Below are 25,421 nucleotides of genomic sequence, written 5' to 3'. Positions count from 1 at the left end.
CAGCAGTGTCATCAACCTCTCATAAGAGAATACTCTTGGTTATCCCCTGGTGCTAGCCCCCACCAGCTTCTTCCTCTGGCTTCCTTCTTCTGGTCGTAAGTTCAAAATGCTAATTGCCTCTAACTCTTCGGGAGACTGATTCTTCTGGACTGAACCTAGAATAATTCAATTCTTTGTTCTCTATAAGACTCCTACTTATTTAAACAACTGCCACATGACGTTGGCTTAATTTAACCTTATATTTATTTAAAAGGCTTGTCATATGATGTTTGTTTAACTTAATGTTAAATTCCAAAGCCACTAGAGATAGGAAGTTCCTTGAAGAGCAAGGACACTCTCTCTCTCTCTCTTTTTTTTTTTAATATTTCCAATGCGCAGGGTAATGTCTGACACATGGACAGCAAAAAGAGTTGCTGGATAAAAGAAATACAACTAATATTACCATATCTATGGCACAGAGTTAAAGCTTATCCTGGTGGTAGTTCATAGAATGGAAGATTATTACTTATATAATAGATAACATTTTTACAAGCTTTACTGTAAGCTAGGCTCAATTCTAAGTACTTTATATATATTCACTCATTTAATCTTTATAAAAATCCCATGCAATAGATACTATCAACATCATTCCCATTTTATAGGTGAGGAAACTGAGGTGCTGGAGTGTTAAATAATTTGCCCAAGATCACATAGCCAGGAAATGAGAGAATTAGGATTGGAACTCGGACCAACTGACTTCAAAGCATGTGTTCTTTTTCTTATATGTAGCAAGTAGGAAGAAAATTAAATATTTACTGCTGCCTCACATCTTACACAAAAATAACGTATAACGTGGTTTCAAATGATCTTCTGCCAGTCACATGGCTAAGAGGTAACAACTAATCAATCTGGAAACTATCAGGGAATTGGGGCCACCATTCAAGCAACTATAGCCATGGGAATCAGTTGGGAAGAGACAGAAGTTTGCCTCTGGTATCTGTTTCCAGGAAATGCATTTATAAGTGCGTGCGTGCATGTGTGTATGGGTGGGAGGGATTGCCTGGGGAGAAAGAGAAGGTTGAGAAACAGAGGAAGAGGAAACTTATAGAAGAGGAACCCTCTTTCTACTTTTGTTCTTGCGGCAGCCCCGGTCACACAAGTGCACCCATAGTGTCTTGCATCAGAGAGTCGTCATAACTGAGGCCTGATTACTGCCATGCAGGGTTGACACCCAGTCCCATCACTTCAGGGCAAATAGATGGGGAAAACTGGAAACGGTGGCAGATTTTATTTTCTTGGGCTCCAAAATCACTGCAGACAGTGACTGCACCCACAAAATTAAATGACACTTGTTCCTTGGAAGAAAAGCTATGACAAACCTAGGCAGTATATTAAAAAGCAGCGATATCACTTTGCCAACAAGTGTCTATATAGTCAAAGCTATGGTCTTTCCAGTAGTCGTATACAGATGTGAGAGCTGGACCATAAAGAAGGCTGAGTGCCGAAGAATTGATGCTTTTGAACTGTGGTGCTGTGGAAGACTCTTGAGTCCCTTGGATAGCAAGGAGATCAAACCAGTCAATACTAAAAGAAATTAACCCTGAATATTCATTGGAAGGACTGATGCTGAAACTGAAGCTCCAATACTTTGGCCTCCTGATGCGAAGAGCTGACTCACTGGAAAAGACCCTGATTCTGGGAAAGATTGAGGGCAGGAGGAGAAGGGGACGACAGAGGATGAGATGGTTGGATGGCATCACCAACCCAATGGATAGTGAAGGCGATAGTGAAGGACAGAGAAGCTAGGTGTGCTGCAGTCCAAGGGGTTGCAAAGAGTCTGAAATGACTGAGTGACCAACAACAAGGGATGGAGACTCTGCATGCTAGACCTTTCAGTTTTTAATAAGAACAGAAAACCTGCATTTTATCTGAGATGCCCTCATTTTTAAAACTATATACTTCACCCTGCTGGAGACAAAGTCTACCAGCTTGAAAACTCAGATCTTAGATTGCAGGATGTCCCAGGATTCAGAATTGTAAAGACTTACCGAGGATCCAGAAGAAAATGCAGATGTCCGCATCTAAGTTACTGCAACAAGCCACAGGTATTTCTGGCCCTTCCCCAGGAACTGCCTTGGATTTGCAGAAGAATTCCCACTCATACTTTCCAATTGTCATACATGTATGCACCACTTCACAGTTTTTGCCACATTTGCATACCACTCATATCATGATTTATTTAATACTTTTCTCTTTATTGGCTCTATATTAATTCACTTTTTAAAACCAGGGCTGCCATTGCCTGTAATAAAATCATGGATTGGATGTGCTAGACACAGTATTTCCTAAGTATGTTAATAATAAACAGACAACTAGTAGAATTAATGTTGCTTATTCTGCCTATCACTTAAAATCACTCTCTGGTGATACACTTTTCATTATTAGGTAGCAGTAACATTCCAAAACAGACTATTTCAGACAAGGCTAAGATGAACTGTCAGGAAAGCAGAAAGAGACATAATTGCACTGGACTGGAAGGGGAGGAAGAGGAGCCAGAGTGGAGAGCAGAAATTCTCTTTCATTCAATAAAAAATGTGGGAGCTGGATGTTTCCCTGTAATAAGATGTGCTGTGGTTTTATTAAAGAACTACCAGCCCCTTCCACTGGTTTAGAAAAAAAAAAATCTCTGCCTATCTCCCATATTTCATTTGCCTGTTATCTCCCTCCTACTAAAAACAATTTGCATGAAAACAATCAGACTCTTTGTTCACAGGAGTCCTTGGGCTCCTGCTGTTTTCTTGCTCACTCGGGCTGGTGCTTTCTGTGGTTTAATCATAAGCCTCTACTTTAGGGACGAAGCAGCAGGTAGTGGAGCCAGGCTTTAGGCCTGGGGTGGGGGGCGGTGGTGGTGGTATTTTCAATTAGAATGCTTGAGGGCTGAGTCCAGGGGAAGAAGCTCCTTGGAAGTGAACCCACAGGAGAGATGAAGCAACTGTGAGCATCCAAGGAGGTGGGAGGGGGTGGGTTTAGATTTTTGAAAGTGAATGGTACAAAGACTGTTCACTCCAGAGTAATAGATGCTGACAGGAAGGCGCCCTTCTTCCCAGCATCTTGCCTTGGGCGCAAATGACAAACGGACAGTCATCAAGGTCCAGTCCTTGGCACCCTTAACGGGTATTATTGCCCAGCTGCTGGATGGAGCGCCCCTCCTGACACCGGCAGAAGAAAGCATTGTTATATTCCAGGAATGATGATGGCTATTCCACTCTTTCATCTTGTTTTAAAAAACTTCAAAAAAAAAAAATCGTAACAGCAATTCTTCGAGATGGAGACCATGCTTGCATTCTGCCAATCACTGAATTGCTAGTGATGTCCAGCATGTAATGAATGTTTAATATTAGTTCAATTCAATTAACCAATTTAAACGATTTATTAATTAGTTAACTCATTTCGGGGGGAGAAGGTGAAGAAGTACAAAAATAGAAATAAAAACTACTAATCATTCCACCCACAGAGATAGCCTGTTAATATTTTTGATAAATTTGCTTCTAGTCTTTTGGCATATATCTTTTTTCCCCACATAAAATTGAGATCATGCTTTAGGATGAATTTTACATGCTGCTTTTAAATTCATGTTATATCATGAGAAATTTCCAAGATCATTTCAGTCTTCAAAAAACATCACTTTTAATGACAGCATGACATTCTAAAGCATGAGTGTGACGGTTTGCTGAACACCCCACCTTGTCGGATATTCAGGATGCTTTCCGGTTCTCCCCTGGGACTCAGTGGTCACTGCATTCATGGTGCTCCTTCTAGGCAGCTGGCACTGAACCTGACCCCAGGGCACAGAGGAGGAGGAACACTCCAAGTTCACACTCACAGGCAAGGGGCAGTAGAGGAGGAAGCAGGGAGGTAGGACTAGTCAGGAACGGGGAGGAGAGTCAGAACTCGGCAGTTCTCAGATGCCAAGGAAGGGAGAGGGTCAGGAAGGAGAAAGAAGACAAGTGTTGGAGGGGCAGAGAAGCCCCAGCACCTCTTTGCAAACTGCGCTCGGCCCTGCATCTTCCGCTAGTTCCGGTACCGCCCCCATACCCCGCGGCAGCAGGCGTTTGCAGCCCCCGCTCCCCCGCACGGACCCCATCCACTGCCTTCCTGTCCCAGTCCCTTGCCTCGCATCCTTTACTGCTGCCTCCCGACTCAACCACCTCCCTCAATTACACACTCTCACAATCGATGCTCTTCTTTGTCCATTTTCTAGCCATTTCTGTTCTCTTCCATCACTGCAAGCCTTCTCCACTGGACGCCTCGCAGGTAATAAAAATATATTGAATAAATGAGTGGATGGGGCTGAAAGCCAGTTCTCTATTTTGTGAAGCTATGACAGAGGTGAGCACGTAGAGACATGGACAAAAACACACAGGAAGAGGTTCTCCTGCGGCCGCACCTGTGCCAAGGAGAAGCATTTTCTTGGTAGACTCCTGCGCACACAGCAAGGCAGGCTTGGCCCCACGGGATGGGGCCAGGAATCAAACCCGTGAACTTGGCATCAGTAGCTCCCCGCACTACTCCTCTGACACGGAGCAACAAGGAAAAGGAAGGAAGGTGGTGGGCACCACTTCTTGTGCCCCTCCAACCCCCAGTTTTCTTACTGTCAAGGGAGAGGGTGTCTTTGGAAGGGTCTCCTTGCATATGAAGCAGCCAGAAGGTAGCCGGGGGAGAGGGAGGAGGTCCGTGAGCGCTGCAGACGAAATGACAGAGAATTCAGGGACCTGTCTGGTGGCAACACGTTCAGCCATGGAAGAATCCATTGCTGATAGCTCCTTCTTATACATTATTCATGAAAACAGGAAGACAGAGCCGATAATATCAGAATGATGCCGCTGTCCAGCAAATCCAATGGCTGTAGCTCGAGGGCATTTTAACTAGCATGGAAAAAACAAGGATTTTTGCCAGTTCGAGGTCTGGGAAGCTTAGAAAGCTCACTCCAACTTGAAGAGCTGGTGTGAGTGTTGTATTTGGAAAAAGGCGTGGCCATCCATCAGCAGCATCTGTTCATTTGTGGTTGCTGGGTGCCCCCCTACCATTGACTCTTCGATTCTAATGGAGAGATTAATGCTGCTCTAGTTAAATAGGCCTAGGTTTTCAAATCAGTTTCTATTTTCATATCTGTCAGTCAAAAGGCAGGGACAAGCACTTGGACTTTGTGGAGGGCTTTGCCGGATTTCAACATAAATTATTAGCTTCTAATCTTTCCCAGCCTCAGGGACGAGGGCTTTTTAAAGTGAGAGTATTCTGCTGTTTCTGAAATCTGATTTCTCCTCCCCAGTTTTTTTGATTCATTACAACTGCAAGATTCATTCCATCCTAAATTCCCCCTCCAACTTGCTGTCAAATAAGCCAGTAGGTTGGTTTGTTGAAGGAGGACAGAGAAAACTGGGAGGGCAGGTCATTTCAGTGTTCCCAGGGGGTAGAGGTGGGGAGAGAGAGAAGGCAGCTCACTGCAATTCTTTTTTAATTTATTTGTTCTTGATTTGCCTGTTATTTTCTATCCTTTGTGTAGAACGTTCTGGCTTCTTGAATATCAGTTGATACATTTAATTACACTCATTCATTCATGCCACAAACAGTTATTGAGGGTGTACGAATTGTCATGGGTGCTTGCAAACTAAAGCATAAACCAGGCATGGTATCTGCCTTCATGCAGCTTATCATCTGTGCAGGCAGATGGACGTGTGATCAAACTGCTGTGCAGAACAGTGTTTCTCCAGGTATGCCAGGAGAAGAAATGATTGTGGAGGGTCTTCAGATGATCAGGTTTTATTTCAGTAATTATTTTATTTTCATGTGTATTATAGAAACGTAACTAGCTCTTCCAACCTATAATTTCACATACACCTGCTCAGGAGGCTGGTGGATTTAAAGAAAATATTAATAACAGACCAAGCAGTATAAGGATATGGCAAAATCACAAAGTTGGATGATGATAATAATAATAATATCGAATACTTAAAAGTGCTTAGGATGGGCCAGGTACTTTTAGTAAGTGTTTCACAATTTTTTTTTTTTTTTTTTTTTACAATCTCTTCTCCTGATTCCTGGAGAAACATTGCAGTAGTTTGAATGAATGAAATGGATGGATATTCAAGAAGACAGAACATTCCAGCAGAAGGACAGAAAATAACAGGTTCACCCTCTCACTGGCTGCTCTCATTCCTGCTCCCTACAGGGGATGAGACAGCCTAGTACCCTTCCTGGGACTGTTTGGATGTCAGTCTGCAGACCCACTCTACCCACAGCCAGGTCCCAGGACTGGATGGGTGGGCAGCTGGGGTGGGGTAGGGAGAGTGGACGCAAGAAGTCCAGTTTCACCCTGGGTACTATTTTATTCAGCAATCCAGCTGTATTGATAATAAGGTGGTTCTGTCAATACATTTCAATCTCCATCTGGTTCCTGGTCTGGTCTGGTTAAGAAACTGGAATGGAGGAGGCAGGTAATTAATTCATAGTAACAACTATTCACCTTCATCACAACCTCATGTTTTTCCAGCATCATCATTTGAATAGGTAAACAGGCTCAAAGAGCTCAGAGAACTTGCTAGAGGTCACAGCTGCTGCTGTTGCTGCTGCTGCTGCTGCTAAGTCGCTTCAGTCGTGTCCGACTCTGTGCGACCCCATGGATGGCAGCCCGCCAGGCTCTTCCGTCCATGGGATTTTCCAGGCAAGAGTACTGGAGTGGGTTGCCATTGCCTTCTCCAAGAGGTCACAGCTAGTTTTGTTTTCAAAGATGTGAGAAAAGGACATCTATTTGAATCCTTGCTTTTGCATTCACTAACAGAGGTCACAGCTAGTGAATGGCAAAAGCAAGGATTCAAACAGATGTCCTTCTTTCACATCTTTGAAAACAATTCTTATTTCAGGTAGCTAAGCTAATCTTCTTCAAAAATCTCTAACATGCTAGTATAATTGCTAGAAATCACAAAGTTTAAAGAAATATTCTCTCTGCAATTTTTCATGTGCAATTCAAGTCTTATAAAATGAAATGATCATATGAATGATTAAATTATAATTATGATAGAGGGGTAGCTGCCGATTTGGAGAGACTTAAACATTTCACTGCACTGAGTATTAACACTGGCCAATTTTCCCCCTTCATTCTTCTCTGAATCCCAATGAATTTTTCATCAGCTTATTAATTAGCACAAATCTTGGATTGTGCTTTGTAATTAAGGCCTATGTGTTCCTCCAGATCTTATATTTGAGTTAAATGTTCATTTTTCACAGAGAAAAATTAGCAATTTGACGATTGCCTTCCTTCCTGGTGATAGACTATACATGCTGCCTGTCAAAAAAAGATTGAGTGCCTGAGTTTCCAAGATAGGGAGTGACAGATTATTCAGCATGAAATTGCAAATTCACTTGCCCAATATGATAATCAATTGCTGACAGCAGGTTTTTGCCCCCCAGAAACCCATTTGTGAAATGCATTTGGTAGTCCAGTCCCTGCACCGTAACTAGAACGCCAGGACTTGCCATTAGTCTTTGTAAGTTTTCTTTAGTCCGTATCTTGGTTTGCCTTAAGAGAATTTCGGAGTCACCAAAAGAGGTGATGTTATCTAGTCTGGGCACATTTTCCCATGGTATTATTACTATCCATAGTAATAGTAGTTCTCACCATACACTCTTGGGAGACAATTCTCTGTGGAGCTCTTGTATTCCCACATATTTGCTAAGTAGAGGCACTGACCCCCTTTGTTCTGACTTATCTTTTCAAAGCTGATTATTAGTGAACAATGGTTGCTGCCTGTTATAAAATACCTGGGTTCCCTAGGCCCAGGGTTCCCCTCCTCTAATGCAGCCCACTGTTTGTGCAGTTACCATCTTTGTGTTCCTCTGTGGGCATCGAACTCAGAGAATGACTGCTGCTCTATTGCTATTACTGTGAGTAATAAAGTCCATTATTTGCCTCCGGCCAGGAGTCTTGTGTTATCGGCCAGCATTCATGAAAGAGGAGCAGACTAATTTGTTAGCTTACGAATAGCGTAAATCCTCAAATCTCTCCTAGTTCTTGGCAGATACCAGTAACCATTTAAAAAATAAATACACAAATATTTGTATGTAACATCTATTTGTTAACATCCTTATGAGGGAGGTTATTACAGTTACCCTCATTTTACAGACAAGGAAGCTGAGGCCCGGAGACGTTACCAAGGTAGGCACAGGGTGAAGGGTGTGGGCCAGGAAGTGTGATTCCTTCCTTCCTCTCCTCTCTTGAGTGGGGACCCCAGAGCGGGCTTCAGCCACTGAATTTCTCTCTGAAAATGCTGCTTGGTACATGTCCAAGGACAGATTGTCCAGACGTGGGTGTTCACGTTGCTCCTTATAAAAAGTTGCAGGAAGTTCTCTGTATTCACTGCATAAGCATCCATAAAGCACCAGTGTGTCTCATTCCCGCTTTCCAGGAAAAGAGGAAAGAAAGCTCTCTGGCTGTTGCCTGTGGCAGCCTGAGTGCCAAGGGCGGGGAATGGTCCAGAATGGGGATGGGGGTGAGGCTCCTCACTCCCTCTTGTAGTTTCCACCGGATAATGCCTTTAGGATGTCCTGCCCAAAGACCATGGTCCTCCCCTGCCCTGGGCCACTCTTACCAGGGCAGTTCTGCTTTCCAATAATATGGTCAATTATGGTGTTGCAAAGAGCCAGACATGACCAAGCAACTAACACTTTAGTTATTAATAATAGTAAAACTATTAGTAGTAGTACTAGTAAGAAATAAATAAATAAAACCCCACAGTGATAATACTGTCATTCAACAAATCCATGCTGTGTGCTTACTCTAGAAGCTGGTGTCAAGATGGGCATTTGGGGTATACACAGAGCTAAACTAAGTCCTTGCCCTCCGGCAGCTGGCTTAGCTGAGGAGACAGACAAGAAGCTGACAGAAGAATATAAAATAATAGCAGGTGTGGATAAGTTTGAGGAAGAGCAAAGTAGGGTGAGGGCAGAGAGAGTGATGGCCAGGGGGGCTGTTTACACGGTGGGGGTGGGGCTCTCTGAAGAGGTGACGTTTGAGCCAGGACCTTAGTGAAAGGGTCACTCCTTCCTGCACGACAGATGTTTGCTGAGGGCCAAGCAGATGCTGTGGGCTCTGGGGACACTGGAGTGAAGAGAAGATGAGCGCCCTACTGTGGAGAGACAGATAAACAAAGCCTGGAGCATGGCGATGGCAGAAAGGCAAGGGCGAGGGCCATGGCCTGGCGCAGCAAGCTGGAACAGGGGAGACCAAGGAAGGCCTCACCGAGAAGGTGGCATCTGAGCAAAGTCCTGAAAGAGGGGTGGGAATGAAGCAGGGGGGTGACTGGGGCAAGACTGTTTCAGGGAGAAGGGACAGCAGGGGCAAAGGCTCTGATGGGCTTGATGCACAGTACGTGACCCGTGTGGCTGGAGCAGAGAGAGCTGAGGCAAGATCAGAGTTAAGGACACCAGCTTTTACTCCGTGTGGGATGGGAAGCGATGAGAGGGTTCTGAATAGAGGCAGCAGTTCTCTGACTCATAAAAGGGTAACAGTTAAAATCCTCAGGACAGCTGCCGCGTATTACCGTTGCTACAGTGTCACCGGGGCTTCCCCACTGGCTCAGCGGTAAAGAATCTGCCTGCCAATGCAGGAGCCCCGGGTTTGATCCCTGGGTCAGGAAGATGTCCTGGAGAAGGAAATGGCAACCCACTCCAGTGTTCTTGCCTGGAGAGTCCCATGGATAGAGGAACCTGGCGCGCTACAGTCCATGGGGTTTCACAGAGTTGGACACAACTTAGGGACTAAACCACCATCACCGTCGGTCATGTGGGGGCGAGCAGGGAGCCCTTGCAGCCAGGCTCCAGCTAAGCAGTACTGTTATGCCCACAGCACAGATGAGCTCGTGGAGGCAAAGGAGAATCACAGTACTTTCCCCAAAGTTGCACAGTTACTCCCCACAGGACTCTTGCGATCTTAGCCCAGATGGGCCCTCCACACAGCCCATCGAGCCTGGCGCCTGTGAGTTCTCATCTTTTCTATGTCTCGTTCTCCAGAGTCAAGTGCATCTCCACCCACTCCTCTTTCTGCCTCGGGGGTCCCCACACTGAGAAACATATCTGCACTCTTGACCTCAGCATCTAGGCATCCTGCTTTCTTTGAGAGCCTCACCTGCCCGCTTGCCTGCATAGCTTGGGGCTGGCGGGGGCAGGCCTAGTTACCCCCATGTCTGTGGGTTCACAGCACCGGCCACTTTCATTCATGGCCTCCTTTCTGCAGAGCAATCCCCACCCCGCCCCCCCATGCCTCCTCCCTCCTCTCCCTTCTGAAGTGGGTCTCACTCATCCTGCCCCTGAGCTGTTAGTAGCTGGGGCTCAGGGACGCAAGCACACTTTCTCCATCGGGATTGCTCCAAGGTGGGGACACTGGGGATGGCCACCTTCTCAGACTCCTCCCCACGCAGCACCTGGTCAGGCTCTCTGATGGCCATCTCTCAGGATCCTACACCCAGCCCTCCACACAGGTACATCGTAATGTCTATTCTTGACCATCTTCCCCTTCTGCGGGCATCTGCCCATGGTTCTTGTACTCAAGAACATCCCAATCATATTTCCAGCCCCATCTTATCTCCTACACTTTAGACTCTCCAACTGTCTACCTGACTGTCCACCCAGAAGTCCCACAGATGCCTGGGCGCTCCTGACACCACCTGAGCCAAAGTAACCACCCCCACTGCCTCCTTATAGCGTTCACAGCCCAGCCTCTGTCCCCCCTTTTGCTCACTATCGCTTCCCATCAGTTTACAGCCCCGTAGATTCTTCCGCTACAGAGTCGGCCGCCCCCTTCCCCTTCTTACCACCAATGCCCTGGCTGCTTCCTTCAGTCATTCACCCTCCCCTCAACCATGATGATGATCTGGGTACAAGTCTTCTTATCTCTTGCTCAGCGATTCTCAGAAGGATCACCTGGGATGCTTCTTCAAAGTGCAGATTCTCAGGCCCCAACCCCAGAGACACTGGTTGAGTCTGGACTCATGGTAGGATTCAGAAATCTGCATTTTTTAATAAGCTGCCCAGGGGCTGAAATAAGAGTGTCCCCAATGACTGTAAGAAATGACCTCACTAAGCCTCTCCTTATCCTCATGCATCATCCAGATGATTAATCACTACAACTATCACTACCCAATATTTCAGAAACACTCACCACATCTGAAGACTGTGTTGACTCCTCCATGTGCATTTGGCCCACTAAACAACTTTTTATTTTAACTACTATCATTAGCCCCATTTTAACTTTGAGAAGACTGAGGCACAGGGCAGAGAACTAAGTTAACTAGCCCGAGGGCACAGTCTCCCTGACACAAAACCGAGTTCCCAGTATCACATTTTATAATCCCCTTTGCTCCCCATGGTCCGTCTGCACCGAATGACTTCAGTTCCCCAAACATACCTTTTGCTGCTCTACACCTCTGCGCCTTTGTCCAGGCAGTCTCTCTCTTTCAAATGACCACCTGTATTCATTTTCTATGGCTGTATAACAAATTACCACAAAGTTAGCAGCTTGACAAAGGGTGGCTGGTTCTGTTTCAGTCAGTTCAGTTCAGTCGCTCAGTGGTGTCCGACTCTTTGCGACCCCGTGGACTGCAGCACGCTAGGCTTCCCTGTCCGTCACCAACTCCTGGAGATGGCTCAAACTCATGTCCATTGAGTCAATGATGCCATCCAACCATCTCATCCTCTGTTGTTCCCTTCTCCTCTTGCCTTCAGTCATTCCCGGCATCAGGGTTTTTTCCAGTGAGTCAGTTCTTCTCATCAGGTGGCCAAAGTATCGGAGTTTCAGCTTCAGCATCAGTCCTTCCAATGAATATTCAGGACTGATTTCCTTTAGGATGGATTGATTGGATCTCCTTGCAGTCCAAGGGACCCTCAAGAGTCTTCTCCAACACCAAAGTTCAAAAGCATCAATTCTACTGGAAAAACCATAGCTTTGACTAGCTTCTCTGTTTAGGTTCCCACAAAGCTAGAGTCAGGGTGTTAGCTGCTGCTCTGTTTTCACATGGAGCTCAGGGTTCTCTTCCAAGCTCACTGGGCAGAATTTAATTTCTCCACTTTCTTTGCTATCAGTCAGTCAGGGGTTACGCTCAGCTTCTAAAGGCTGCCCAGTTTCCTTGCTACTGCCCCCCTTCATCTCAACAGCTAGCAGAGGAGAATCTTGCCCCTAATAAATCCTTTGCAAGCGTCTAATCTTTTACCAGGAAAAAGCCTAATTACATTCAAGGCTCACCTGCTTAAGTCAGGCCCACCAAAGATAATTTCCAGATTTTAAGGTCAGCTGATTTGGGACCTTTAATTGCATATGTAAAATCTCTTACCACTGCACCTAAATTAGTATTTCCTGAGTAACTGGGGGAATGTGTGTGGGGGGTTGGGGAGGAGGAGCTGAGGACTTTGGGAACCATCTTAGAATTCTGCCTACCATACCATCTAATCTTCAAAATCTAGCTCAAGGATTTCTGCCTTCCTCAGTGCCTCCAGGAAGAGTTAGATCCACCTCCAATACCCGCCCACCCCCTACCCCGCCAGCATCCAATACACTTTTTTAACATTTGTCCACTGTTTTTTCCTCTCTGTTGCCTCCTCTCTGGGCTGTGAGCTCCTTGAGGGGAAGAACTAAGACCTGGTCATGTTTGAACCCCCAGCATCTACAGCAGCTTCCAGCTCAATACTTAACTTGCTGCCTGAGAGTGAGCGACGATGTGCCCAAGCCAGCTCTACAGATAGGAAGAGCATGTAAACTAGAGTTGCCTACGTTGCAGGGAACGCGCTGTTGATGCACGCCAGACAGCGCTTCCTGGAAAGTCCCAGGAAACATCAGTGGCACCCGCTGCTCCCAAGGCTTTTAGCGACCAGCGACCAGCGGGCAAGTGCCGCCGCCTCCGAAGCCCCAGGGAGCACCAGCCCCGCTGTGTTGGTGAGGCGCATGTGCCGCTAGGTGTCACTCCCGATTCAGTAAAGAGAGCCCCGGGTCTCAGAAAGCAGTTCAGGCTTTTCTATGAAGGGAGCCGGGTAGACGGCCCTCACCCATTATTTTCCCCTGGGTAAATACTCCAAAGCACCCCATTTTCCTCAACTCCCTCTACAGACACAGTCTGAGTCTAAAAAAGGAGCACAGAATCAGGGGCTTGGCAGGTTAGGGTCACCTATCCATCTAATTCAAGTCTCCAGATTTTGCATTTGAGCGACCAGAGTGGGAGGCTGGGAGCAGAGCAGGCTTCAGCGGCCATGTGGGTCGGAGCGCCCTTCCCTTGCTTTGAGTAGCTGCCAGGAGGGCACAGGTGGGTCCAGGCTCCTGGCCTAAAGGGTGTCTCCTGGCTGGTTCCGGGGCCTCCACCACGGGGTGCCCCCAGGTCCAGTTCCAAGCTTAGGCAGCTCTTGGGCTCTTTTCCTGCACCTGCGCTCCTGAACCCAGAAAAGGGAAGATGATGTTGTCACAATAGGGTCCTGTGGGTCTTATAAAGCCTGCCATTTCTGGTCATCTCAAGCAATCTCTTTGGTCTTTGGACTTCAAAGATGAGAAGTGGGGAGACCGGGAGCACTCCGGTCTCCCGGGATCTGAGCCATCAGAATGTGCAATTAAACTCAAGTCATTCCCCCTTGAGTCGGAAAAAGTTCAGGGCTCTAAGGGTGGGGACTGGGAAATGCTTGTGAAGAGCACTTTCTGGGTGACAGTTTGAGTTGTTTCTTCTTCCCCTCTACTTTCCCCCCTGAAAGAAGTTAGTATTTACTCCCGAGGTTCGGGAGAGACTGAGAGACGAGAGTGCGGACGCATTTTCCTTCACCCCCGGCAGAGGGCGCCCTCCCCCTCGCGCCCGCTCCCCGCCGGGCAAACACACTCCCGCCCGCCCCACGCCCTGCTTGGTCTAGGTTTAGACCCCCAACCCCAGGTGCCTGCAGCCCTGTCTTGAGGATAACTGCAAAGTCACTTCTGTCAGACCTTGGACATAGCCTTTGAATATCTTGTTTCCTTTGCTCCAGCAGACCCACTGTTCATTTTTCTGTGAACATTAAGTGAATATTAAAATTCATTCGCACTTCCTCAAGCACTGGGTAATAGAGAGAGCTTACCTGGCTGGATGAAAGTGGAGCTAAGAAAGCTGGCTTAGGGTCCAGACTCCTGCAGAGGTCTCATTGTTCATCCACACAGTAAACAATCTTATCCATACAATACTTTCCTTTAAAACTTGCAAAGGGGTTTTCCCACATCGAGCTGGATGGATTCTATTTGTTAAGCTCTTTCCTCTTTGAATGAAAAGGTGGGCTGATTGATTTATTTTTCAACCAGTATTTTACTGAATGCCTTCTGTGCTCCAGGTACTGGGGCAAAGAAGGCAGGCTTGATTCCTGATTTCAGTGGAACCATGCTCTAGGTGGGGAGACATACTGAACAAATAATTGCAGGAGACATTACTTTGCTATAGATGAGATATATGCTACCAAGGAGAAGCAGAGGCTGCTGGGAAAGGGTGCCAGCTGAAGTCTTCACCTGAATCTGAGGCATAGCTTTCCTCTTTATTCACCCTAATGCTGTCTTCCCTGCTCATAGTGCTGCCAACTGACAGAAATTCTGTCCCCACCCCTCAAACAGATGAGTCAGTGCCTTCAAGGCTGCACGTCCCCAGGTGAAGTAATAGAGTCATTCTTGCTGGACTCTCCTCTTTACTCCTTCACACTCCTGGGCTCGGTGCCATGAGGCAAGGCATCAGATATTTTGCATGATGAAATTTACATTACAGTTTCCTCCTGAGGCCTGATGACTAACAAGGTCTGAAAACAACAATTCTAGGTACTACCTCCTCCTCCTTCTCCTCAGTGTTTATTAAGCACTTACTAGGAATAGGGCTGGATGTTCAGCCAAGGATGCAAAAAAGCACTGGAGACAAAAGGAATATGCTAATAAAACCTGAGTAGTGATACAGGCTAATGACTCCCAGGATTTGGGATTTTATTAACAGCTAAAAATGAGAGCTTTATTAGTTAGGATCCGGTCCAGTTAATTAGGTTAGAGGATAAAAGAAGTTCCATACAACAATAGCTTAAACAAGAGATAAAAAGGTTTGTCTCTACTGTGAAAGTCTGGAGGTAGGTACTCCTGGGCTGATAGGGAAACTCGGCTCCAAGAAGCCTTCAAGGACCAGGGGATTCCTTCTGCCTAATTTCTCTGCTTAACCTCCATTCCTAAGTTCATGGTCATCTCAAGGTCCAAGATGGTTACTCCAGTTCCAGCCATCACATCCAGCAGGAGGGAGAAAAGGATAAGGGAGCAAAGGGTGGGTGATAGATAAATTATAAAGAGGGTTCCCAGAATAAGACTCGTCCACTTACAAGTTATCAGACAGATCTTAGACACATGGCCTTTATAACTGCAAGGAAAATGGGATATACAGGTTTTATTTGCGGGGGGGGGGGGCAAAACCAGAGATTCCGTTACTAGCAGTCTTTGCCACTGAGCCTGACTTAGGGTTTCGAATTTTAACTTTACCACTGCTGCTTCTGCTTCAATCGTGTCCGACTCTGTGTGACCTCATGGACTCCAGCCCACCAGGCTCCCCCGTCCCTGGGATTCTCCAGGCAAGAATACTGGAGTGGGTTGCCATTTCCTTCTCCAATGCATGAAAATGAAAAGTGAAAATGAAGTCACTCAGTTGTGTCCAACTCTTCGTGACCCCATGGACTGCAGCCCACCAGGCTTCTCCATCAGTTGGATTTTCAAGGCAAGAGTACTGGAGTGGGGTGCCATTGCCTTCTCCAACTTTACCACTAAGTATTATGTAAAATTGAAAGTTAGTCACTCAGCTGTGTCCGACTCTTCGTGAGCGCATGGACTATGGCCCACCAGGCTCCTCTGTCCATGGGATTCTCCAGGCAACAATACTAGAGTGGGTTGCCATTTGAAAATGCCCTGCCGATTCTTCTTCCTTAATATATCACAGATCCATCCTCATTGCCACAGCCCTTCGTAATTTCTCACCTTGCCTTAAAGTAATAGCTTCTCTCTGTTGCCAGGGTGATCAGTCCAAGATGCAAATGTGCTCATGTTAGCCTTATGCTTAAAATACCTTGGGGGCTCCCTGTTGCCTTGAAAGAAAATGCAAGCTTCTTAAAAAGACTGAAAGCCCTGTTGTCATTTCGCCCTGGTGTTTTCCCTAGCCTCTCTCTCATGACTATACCGTGTACACCCAACCATCCAGGCCTGTTGGACTACCGGCAAGTCCCAGGGTGTTCCCTTAGCACCCTCTCAGTCTGGAATAGTTTCCCCTCCATTCTTGGTGGCTGGCTAATTCCTACTGTCCTTTACAAACCTTGCTGAGGTTAACATTCCTCAGAATCTTCGCCAGTTCTGTATCCTACACCTCTGGCATATTTTCGCTCTCCCTGCTGCCTCTGTACACAGAGCCAGACCTATTCAAAGGACAGGATGCTGTTGCCTGGGCAACAGTGAATACCAGCCAACAGTTGGATCACCAGCTGAATCCTCAGTGCAGCTCCTCTTGGTAGATTTCTGGTTGGCACTGCTGGCCATGCCCTTTTTCTGGAAAGACTCTCTCCCTCCTTGGTCATGCCTTTCCCCCAGCCCTCTTAGTCTTTCCCCTGTTTCTTCTTATCTCGCTCACCCTGCAATGTTGATGTTTTCTAGAGATCAGTTGTTAATCTTCTCTTGTTAGTTCACATATGTTCCCCAAGATTTCTGATTCCCTTTCAAGACTTCAGGTGCCACTTACACCTGTTTCTAAACCTGTATTTCCAAATCATTTTTCTCTTCTGAGCTTTGGATGTGACTGTCCAACTACATGCTGAACTCATGGAATGGGGAGGAGCGATTCCCCAAAAGGAGGTGATGTAGCTTCATCCTCCCACCCCGACTCTTGCCCGCCCCAGACAACTGCCCACTGCAGGGCGGGAATCTGCAAGACGACCCTCTGCTCTGCTTGCTCCTTTAATGCAGAGGGCACCCCTTACCTGGAGAACCCCTGGCCAAGGTCTGCCCTTCAGTGGAGGGGCCGCATGTGGTTCTCCTCGGGAGCTTTCTTGGAGACAAAAACCTTCCTCCCCATTTTGACCCAAGGGGAGTGTGAAGCAGTGGACTGTTCAAGACCGGAAGTGAGTCAGGGCAGCGCCTGACAAAGGTGCCCAGGTGCCCCCACCCCGGTTCACACACAGCCCAGGGGTGGCCTTTGGCTTTGACAGAAGCCTGCCAAGTGAGGGGGAGCTGAGGCTGGGTTCTCTGTGGCCCCTTCCTTCGATACTCCCAAAAGGGAGAAGGGAGGATGAGGAGATGCGCGCACCCGCTCCTCCACCCTGAAGCTGCGACCAAAGCCCGCCCTTACACATGTCCTTTGGATCATTTTTCTGCTTATCATCAACCTCTGGCTTCTTGTAATTGGTCCAAATCCTTACCCAGCTGCAAGGGCCGCCTGCCTCTACCACCTGCTCCTCGCTCACCTCATTCTGCCGGAGCCCTCTGCCTGCCTTCTGCTCCTGGAACATGCCCGGCTCTTCCGAGACCTTCCCATCCTGCAGTTCCCTCTGCCTGAAGAGCCCTCAGTAGGGGAAAAGAAGAACTATCAGCCAGCTCCGTCAAAGACACTATCCAACACTCAGATGTCTGTTCGGGCTGTTGAGGCCTCTTCCTGACTTGGGTGTGGCCACAGGCCAGCATCTTCCAGAATAGAGAAGCCATCGATGCGGGTATTTGCATCAACTCTTGCCCTCCTCTCCCCAGCCCATGCACCTCAAACTCCAGGTGTGAGAAACTACTCTCCTGGCCAAGGGACGGGGTCCACAGCCCATCTGCCCAACTCAGCTTCACTGCAAACCAGATGCCATGATTTGGAGTCCATTTAGGTTGTGTGGAAAGGATCTCTAGGGGTGTAAGGCTGTTGATGAAAGCAGCTGGGTCTATGTATGATACTTATGTTCTTGCTGGGTATGGGTTCAATGGACATTTTTTAAAAATTGAAGTATAGTTGATTTACAATGCTGTGTTAGTTTTTGGTGTATAACAAAATGATTCAGTTCTATATATATGTGCGTGTATATATATACACACACACACACACACACACGTTCTTGTGTTTAGTCACTAAGTCATGTCTGACTCTTTGTGACCCCAAGGACTGCAGCACACCAGGCTTCCCTGTCCTTCACCATCTCCTGGAGTTTACTCAAACTCATGTCCATTAAGTCAGTGATGCCATCCAACCATCTCATCCTCTGTTGTCCTTTTCTCCTTTTGCCTTCAATCTTTTCCAGCATCAGGGTCTTTTCCAGTGAGTCAGGCCTTCACATCGGGTGGCCAAAGTATTGGAGCTTCAGGTTCAGCGTCAGGCCTTCCAATGAGTATTCAGGGTATGCATATATCAATTCAGTTCAGTTCAGTCGCTCAGTTGTGTCTGACTCTTTGTGACCCCATGGAATGCAGAAAACAAGGCTTCCCTGTCCATCACCAACTCCTGGAGCTTGCCCAGACTCATGTCCATTGAGTCGGTGATGCCATCCAACCATCTCATCCTCTGTTGTCCCCCTCTCCTCCCGCCATTAATCTTTCCCAGCATCAGGGTCTTTTCCAGTGAGTCAATTCTTCTCATCGGGTGGCCTAAGTACTGGAGTTTCAGCTTCAGCATTGGTCCTTTCAATGAATATTCAGGACTGATGTCCTTTAGGATGGACTGGTTGGATCTCTTTGCAGTCCAAGGGACTCTTAAGAGTCTTCTCCAACACCACAGTTCAAAAGCATCAATTCTTTGGCACTCAGCTTTCTTTATAGTCCAGTTCTCACATACATACATGACTACTGGAAAAAACCTCAGCTTTGAGTAGATGGACATTTGTTGGCAAAGTAATGTCTCTGCTTTTCAATATGCTGTCTAGGTTGGTCGTAACTTTTCTTCCAAGGAGCAAGTGTCTTTTAATTTCATGGCTGCAGTCACCATCTGCAGTGATTTTGGAGCCCCCAAAACTAAAGTCTGTCACCGTTTCCATTGTTTCCCCATCTATTTGCCATGGAGTGATGGGGCTGGATGCCATGATCTTAGTTTCCTGAATGTTGAGTTTTAAGCCAGAGTTTTCACTCTCCTCTTTCACTTTTATCAAGAAGATCTTTAGTTCTTCACTTTTTGCCATAAGGGTGGTGTCATCTGCATACCTGAGGTTATTGATATTTCTCCTGGCAATCTTGATTCCAGCTTGTGCTTCATCCAGCCCGGCATTTTGCATGATGTACTCTGCATATAAGTTAAATAAGCAGGGTGAGAGTATGCAGCCTTAAGGTACTCCTTTCTCGATTTGGAACCAGTCTGTTGTTCCATGTCCACTTCTAACTGTTGCTTCCTGACCTGCATACAGATATCTCAGGAGGCAGGTCAGGTGGTCTGGTATTCCCATCTCTTGAAGAATTTTCCACACAGTCAAAGGCTTTGGCAGAGTCAATAAAGCAGAAGTAGATGTTTTTCTGCAACTTTTGCTTTTTCGATGATCCAGCGGATGTTGGCAATTTGATCTCTGGTTCCTCTGCCTTTTCTAAATCCAGCTTGAACGTCTGAAATTTCATGGTTCATGTACTGTTGAAGCCTCGCTTGGAGAATTTTGAGCATTACTTTGCTAGTGTGTGAGATGAATGCAATTGTGCAGTAGTTTGAGCATTCTTTGGCATTGCCTTTCTTCGGGATTGGAATGAAAATGGACCTTTTCCAGTTCCTGTGGCCACTGATGAGTTTTCCAAATTTGCTGACATATTTAGTGCAGTACTTTCACAGCTCATCTTTTAGGATTTGAAATAGCTCAACTGGAATCCCATCTCCTCCACTAGCTTTGTTCGTAGTGATGCTTCCTAAGGCCCACTTAACTTTGCATTCCAGGATGTCTGGCTCCAGGTGAGTGATCACACCATCGTGATTATCTGGCTTATAAAGATCTTTTTTGTATAGTTCTTCTGTGTATTCTTGCCACCTCTTCTTAATATCTTCTGCTTCTGTTAGGTCCATACCATTTCTGTCCTTTATTGTGCCCATCTTTGTATGAAATGTTCCCTTGGTATCTCCAATTTTCTTGAAGAGATCTCTAGTCTTTCCCATTCTATTGTTTTCTTCTATTTCTTTGCATTGATCACTGAGAAAGACTTTCTTTTCTCTCCTTGCTATTTTTTGGAACTCTGCATTCAAATGGGTATGTTTCCTTTTCTCCTTTGCCTTTAGTTTCTCTTTAATTCACAGCTATTTGTAAGGGCTCCTCAGACAACCATTCTGCCTTTTTGCATTTCTTTTTCTTGGGGATGGTCTTGATCCCTGCCTCTTGTACAATGTCATGAACCTCCGTCCATAGTTCTTCAGGTACTCTGTCTCTCAGATTTAATCCCTTGAATCTTTTTGTCACTTCCACTGTCTTATCATAAGGGATTTGATTTAGGTCATACCTGAATGATCTAGTGGTTTCCCCCACTTTCTTCACCTTAAGTCTGAATTTGGCAATAAGAAATTCATGATCTGAGCCACAGTCAGCTCCAGGTCTTGTTTTTGCTGACTGTATAGAACTTCTCCATCTTTGGCTGCAAAGAATATAATCAATGTGATTTTGGTATTGACCATCTGGTAATGTCCATGTGTAGAGTCTTCTTTAGTGTTGTTGGAAGAGGGTGTTTGCTATGACCAGTGCATTCTCTTGGCAAAACTCTGTTAGCATCTGTATATATATACTTTCTCATATTCTTTTTCACTGTAGATTATTACAAGATATTGAATATAGTTCCCTATAAATGGACATTTCTGAGACACTGTTTATAAGCTCAGGCTTGGCCAAAGATCATGCTCTGGAGAGACCTTTTTTCCTCCTCTCTTCTGGGCAGGGTTCTCTTCATGATCACAGAAGATCTCTGAGACTGTGTGGGAAAGAAGGACTGGCTAGCTCACTGGCACTGGATCCCCATTATCAAAAAGATTTTCACATTGTAATATTTAAAAGCTCTCAGGAAATATTATGGCTAATATATATTTCACACACACACACATATATATGTAACAACCTAAATTTCCACTGACAGGTGAACAAAATACGATATATATGTTCAGTAACATATTATTCAGCCTTAAAAAGAATGAAATTCTGCCACAAGCTCCAACATGGTAAACACTTTAAAGACCTTGAACGTGTTAGTCACTCAGTAGTGTCTGACTGCTTGCAACTCCATGGTTGCAGGCTCCTCTGTCCATGGAATTCTCCAGGCAAGAATACTGGAGTGGGTAGCCATTCCCTTCTCCAGGGGATCTTCCTGACCCAGGGATCAAACTCCAGTCCTGCACTGCAGGCAGATTTTTTTACCATCTGAGCCACCAGGGAAGGCCCTTGCAGACATTATGCTAAGTAAAGCAAGACAGGCCCCAAAGCAGAAATAACGTACAATTCCACTTATGTGAGATATGCAGAATAGTCAAATTCATAGAGACAGCAAGTAGAACAGTGGTCACCAGGGGCTGGAGGGAGACTGGAATGGGGGATTATTGTACAAGGTGTCAGCTGGGGTTGATGGAAGAGTTCTGGAATTGGATGGATGGCAGTGCTGACTGCATAACAATGTGAATGTATCAACACTCAATGCTACTGAGTTGTATGCTTTAAAATGGTTAAAGTGGTAAATTTTATGTCATGTATATTTTTAACCACAAATGCATATATCCACACATGTAAAAAATGTATATATAAATCACTTTTCAAATGTATTTTTTACTTGTCTATTGTTACTCTAGCAGATGTCAGAAACTGTACTTGAATTGCTTTTTTAAATGTCTGCAATAAATCTGTTTACATCAGAGTGCCAGTTGGTTCCAAAATAGTTTCAGGGAAAGGTGAGTGTGAGTATATGAGTGAGTGGGAGTGAGTGTGTCTGTTGGAGTGTAAGGACCTAGGTTATAATTGAGTGAATAAAAAAGAACAGGTTAAACTGAGATGTTTAAAACAGATGGAGAAGTCCCCCCAGGTTCTGTTAATAGCTGCTCTTTTGTCTACATGGATACTATGTAGAAAACTGCAAATATCCTTTTCACAAAATTCAAAGTCTGAGGCACAAACATACCTAACTTTGTAACTTTTAAGTGTAAAACTTCAGGTAAAAGCAGATATATGAGCAGTTGTCACCCAGATGATCGTGGAAGTAAAATTCATTCATTCCAGAAATATTTATGAGCACATCATGTGTCAGGCAGTGGGGGCAGAAAATGAATTAAGCATAACGCCTCAAATTCTTTTAAGCAGGACTGGCTACAGAATTTGTGGGGCCTGGTACAAAATGCAAATACAGAGCCTATTAGGAAATTAGGGAGAATTTCAAGTTGATGACAGCAGAGCATTATTAAGCCAAGCCCAGGGTTCTTCTAGGGCTTCCCAGATGGCGCAAGTGGTAAAGAACCCCCCTGCTAATGCAGGAGACGCAAGTTCCATCCCTGGGTGGAGAAGGTCCCCTGGAGGAGGGCATGGCAACCCACTCCAGTACTCTTGCCTGGAGAATCCCATGGACAGAGGAACCTGGCAGGCTACAGTCCATAGGGTTGCAAGGAATCAGGCATGACTGAGGTGACTTAGTGTGCACGCACACACAGGGCCCTTCTAAGTGCAGGAGTGGAGGGTGAAGAGGCTAGGGCAACTGCAGGGCTCGGTCTGTGAAGCCAGGTGCCTCCAGAGTCATTCGCTGACACAAGGCTACAGTTAGTGTGCACAACCAGAGGAGCAGGGCCCCAGCAATAGGCCGTCCCAATGCCACGATTATGCTGCGTCTCACTTTGACTTCAGCAAATCTCTTTACCTTTGAACACACACTTGAACACCGGTCTATGCACAGATCAATAAATGTTCTTGTGCTAGCATCTTCCAATCAGGTTATAATCTTGTCATACTCCCCTTTTGCACCCCACCCCATTCAACAGTCAGTAGCAGGACAGGTGACTAGTGGGCACACGATATACTCCTTAAAAGGCTCAACAACTGACTCTGGAATAAACTCTGGAAAACTAATTTACTACTAGGATTGGGATGATGACAGGAACAATGATTTACAGCCACTATATAAGGCGCTGAATTAGTGCTTAATGGAAATATTCTATTTTAAGTCTCATAAATAAACGAACAAAATAGGTACTTTGGTCTCCATTTCAGAGAAGAGAAACTGAGGTTCAGAGAGACTTAGGAACTTGCTCAAGGTCACACACGTGGTCAGAGATGGGACAGGGATTCAAACCTAATGTCAAAGCTCTTGAAATTCCCACGAAGTTGCTAGCCTCACTACCACCCCCCCACCAATGCCTCTCTAGTTCCTCAAATCTGATGAACAGAAGTTGTCCTCCAAATTAAAAAGCACAAGTGTTCTATCTTGATGGCTATAGGTCTTATAATTTCTGAACCTAGGATAGAAAATGCTCGGGAAGATAGTATGTCAGTGCATATGATAAGCAAGGTATCAACACTAAGCCCAAATCAATTCAGTTGCTGCTTATTGAGCAGCTATTAAGTTTAATAAGCTGTGCTGGATGCCATGGAAGATGAGCTGAACAGATGGAGAAAGTGCCCTCAAAGAGAAGGTTATGACCAGCACAGAGGTGGACAGAGAACAGGACAGAGAACAGTATGTCCACAGTAACACAGACACTTTCTGCCTAGAAGGACAGGCTGGACTTTTGGAAGAAGGTGGCGCTTTTGTCCTAGAACAATGGGCAGGATTCTGGGAGGAGGAGGGGCCAGAGGCCCTCCAGGCAGGATGGTGGGGCTGGAGTTCGGGTGGGCATTGGTGCGTGTCTGGAGGACAGGTGGGAGTCTTGCCCCTGAGCAGGGTGGGTGGAGCAGAAGCCATCAGGATGACTTTGTGGCGAGCCTCGGACCAACACTGGGGCACCTGTCCTCCCTTCAGTAAGGTGAGCCTCCGACAAGTGTTAACCAGGAGGCAGACATGATTAACACTAGGCACTAGACGGCTGAAGCTGGCAGCCACGAGAGGGAGGGGCAAAGGGCGGGGGGCGGGCCGCAGAGCTGAGGGGGGAACCTGAGGCTAATGCAGGTGAGAAATAGCCAAGGCCTGAATTTGGGTGGGCTGAGGGGCTGTTTCAAAGACTCTAAAACATATTTTCTCATTAAAATTTTTTTAAAAAAATCAGTGAAGGGGAGATCACATCTCCCCTTTGTTCTATGAAGTTAAAATACCCCTTTATTCTATGAAGTTTCTGGAAGCCAGACCAATTCAAGATACTATCACTGTTATTCAGCCTAAGGATATTTGCCTACAAGTCTTGTTGGCTTCTCAGCCTCCCTGGCAGCACCCTGGCCTCTCAGGAAAATACTCATCCCCCAAGGCGGAACCCACCACCTTAAACCTCTGCCCTTATGTGGCTTCTTCTGGAACATTCCACCCTGCTTGGGCCACCGGACTGTTTCAAATGCACAAGTATTTTAAGTAAGAGATCATTTATGGTGGGCAGAAGATCAGATCAACCAAACCTGCAAGTCAAGCCTGCTTTGGAAATTCTTTCACTCTTTGGGCATCAAAACAAGTTCAACCAGGGCAACACTTGGCCAGGAGCCAGGGCCAGTTTCTTAAGATCCCAAGGTCTTGGGAGGAGGCATGGGAAGGGCCCAGGGCTTCTGGTGGCATTCCTTATAACTAGAGGTGTGTCATTACAGGAGACAGCACGGGGATGCTGCGTGGGGGTCTGGGGACCAGGAGGAGAAAAAGCAGAGAAAAAATCTAGCCCATCAGTATCACTCAAAGTTAATTAAAATAATGTTTTGCTTGTGAAACGCTAACAGACTGGAAAACACCACGCCAATCAGGAAAGCATGTGGAGCCCAGGACCATAATTCTCACCCTGCCGAATCCGCTAACACATGCTGGAGCTGTGGCGACTGCAGAGCTGCGGCTACAGCGAAGGGAAGCTGAGCAGCCCATCAATTACGTCCAAGAAGGGAAAATGCAGTGCATTCAGGAAAAGCAATCCTTCAAAATGTCAGTGCTGCACGGGGCTTTCAGGAGAAGGGACACGGAAACGCAGCCAATGGGCGCTGGCTGGAGGAGACCGACAGAGGTGATTTGGATCAATGGATGCTGATGTGTCCCAGCTAGTCAGCCAAGAGTTGCAAAGCTGGTCAGCTTCTTGGTGCAGAAAAGGAGACCTGGGGTGGCTGACAGATGGAGACGGTGTGGCTGACTCAGAGGTCCAGATGGGCTTCCTTTCTTTGGGCACCCCTACGGCTTCTAAGCTGCCTCCAGAATTAGGGGATCTTTTCTTGTCTTCAGCAGCTTGTTGGGAGGAAAGCTTATTTGCCTTACTCCTCATGATCCCTATAGAACACAGAATCCATCCCCCTTACCTGGGCTTCCCTGGTAGCTCAGCTGGTAAAGAATC

General features: G+C 46.2%; 1 long non-coding RNA gene across 1 annotated transcript; it reads right to left on the bottom strand.

Annotated features, from left to right (window-relative positions):
• Positions 1-2,811: 2,811 nt before the first annotated feature.
• LOC147371419 (uncharacterized) lies at positions 2,812-13,454 on the bottom strand. Its single transcript, XR_015163558.1, has 2 exons — positions 11,438-13,454; positions 2,812-4,720 (listed from the first exon to the last, which is right to left on the bottom strand). It is a non-coding gene; the product is annotated as an uncharacterized LOC147371419 (long non-coding RNA).
• Positions 13,455-25,421: the final 11,967 nt, after the last annotated feature.

This window comes from Bos grunniens, chromosome 5 (genome assembly GCF_055505025.1).
Source record: "Bos grunniens cultivar Pamir isolate PY7600 chromosome 5, Bosgru_T2T1.0, whole genome shotgun sequence".
NCBI lineage: Eukaryota > Metazoa > Chordata > Mammalia > Artiodactyla > Bovidae > Bos > Bos grunniens.
The sequence above is the reverse complement of the archived record's forward strand: the minus strand, read 5'-3'. Positions and strand labels throughout refer to the sequence as shown.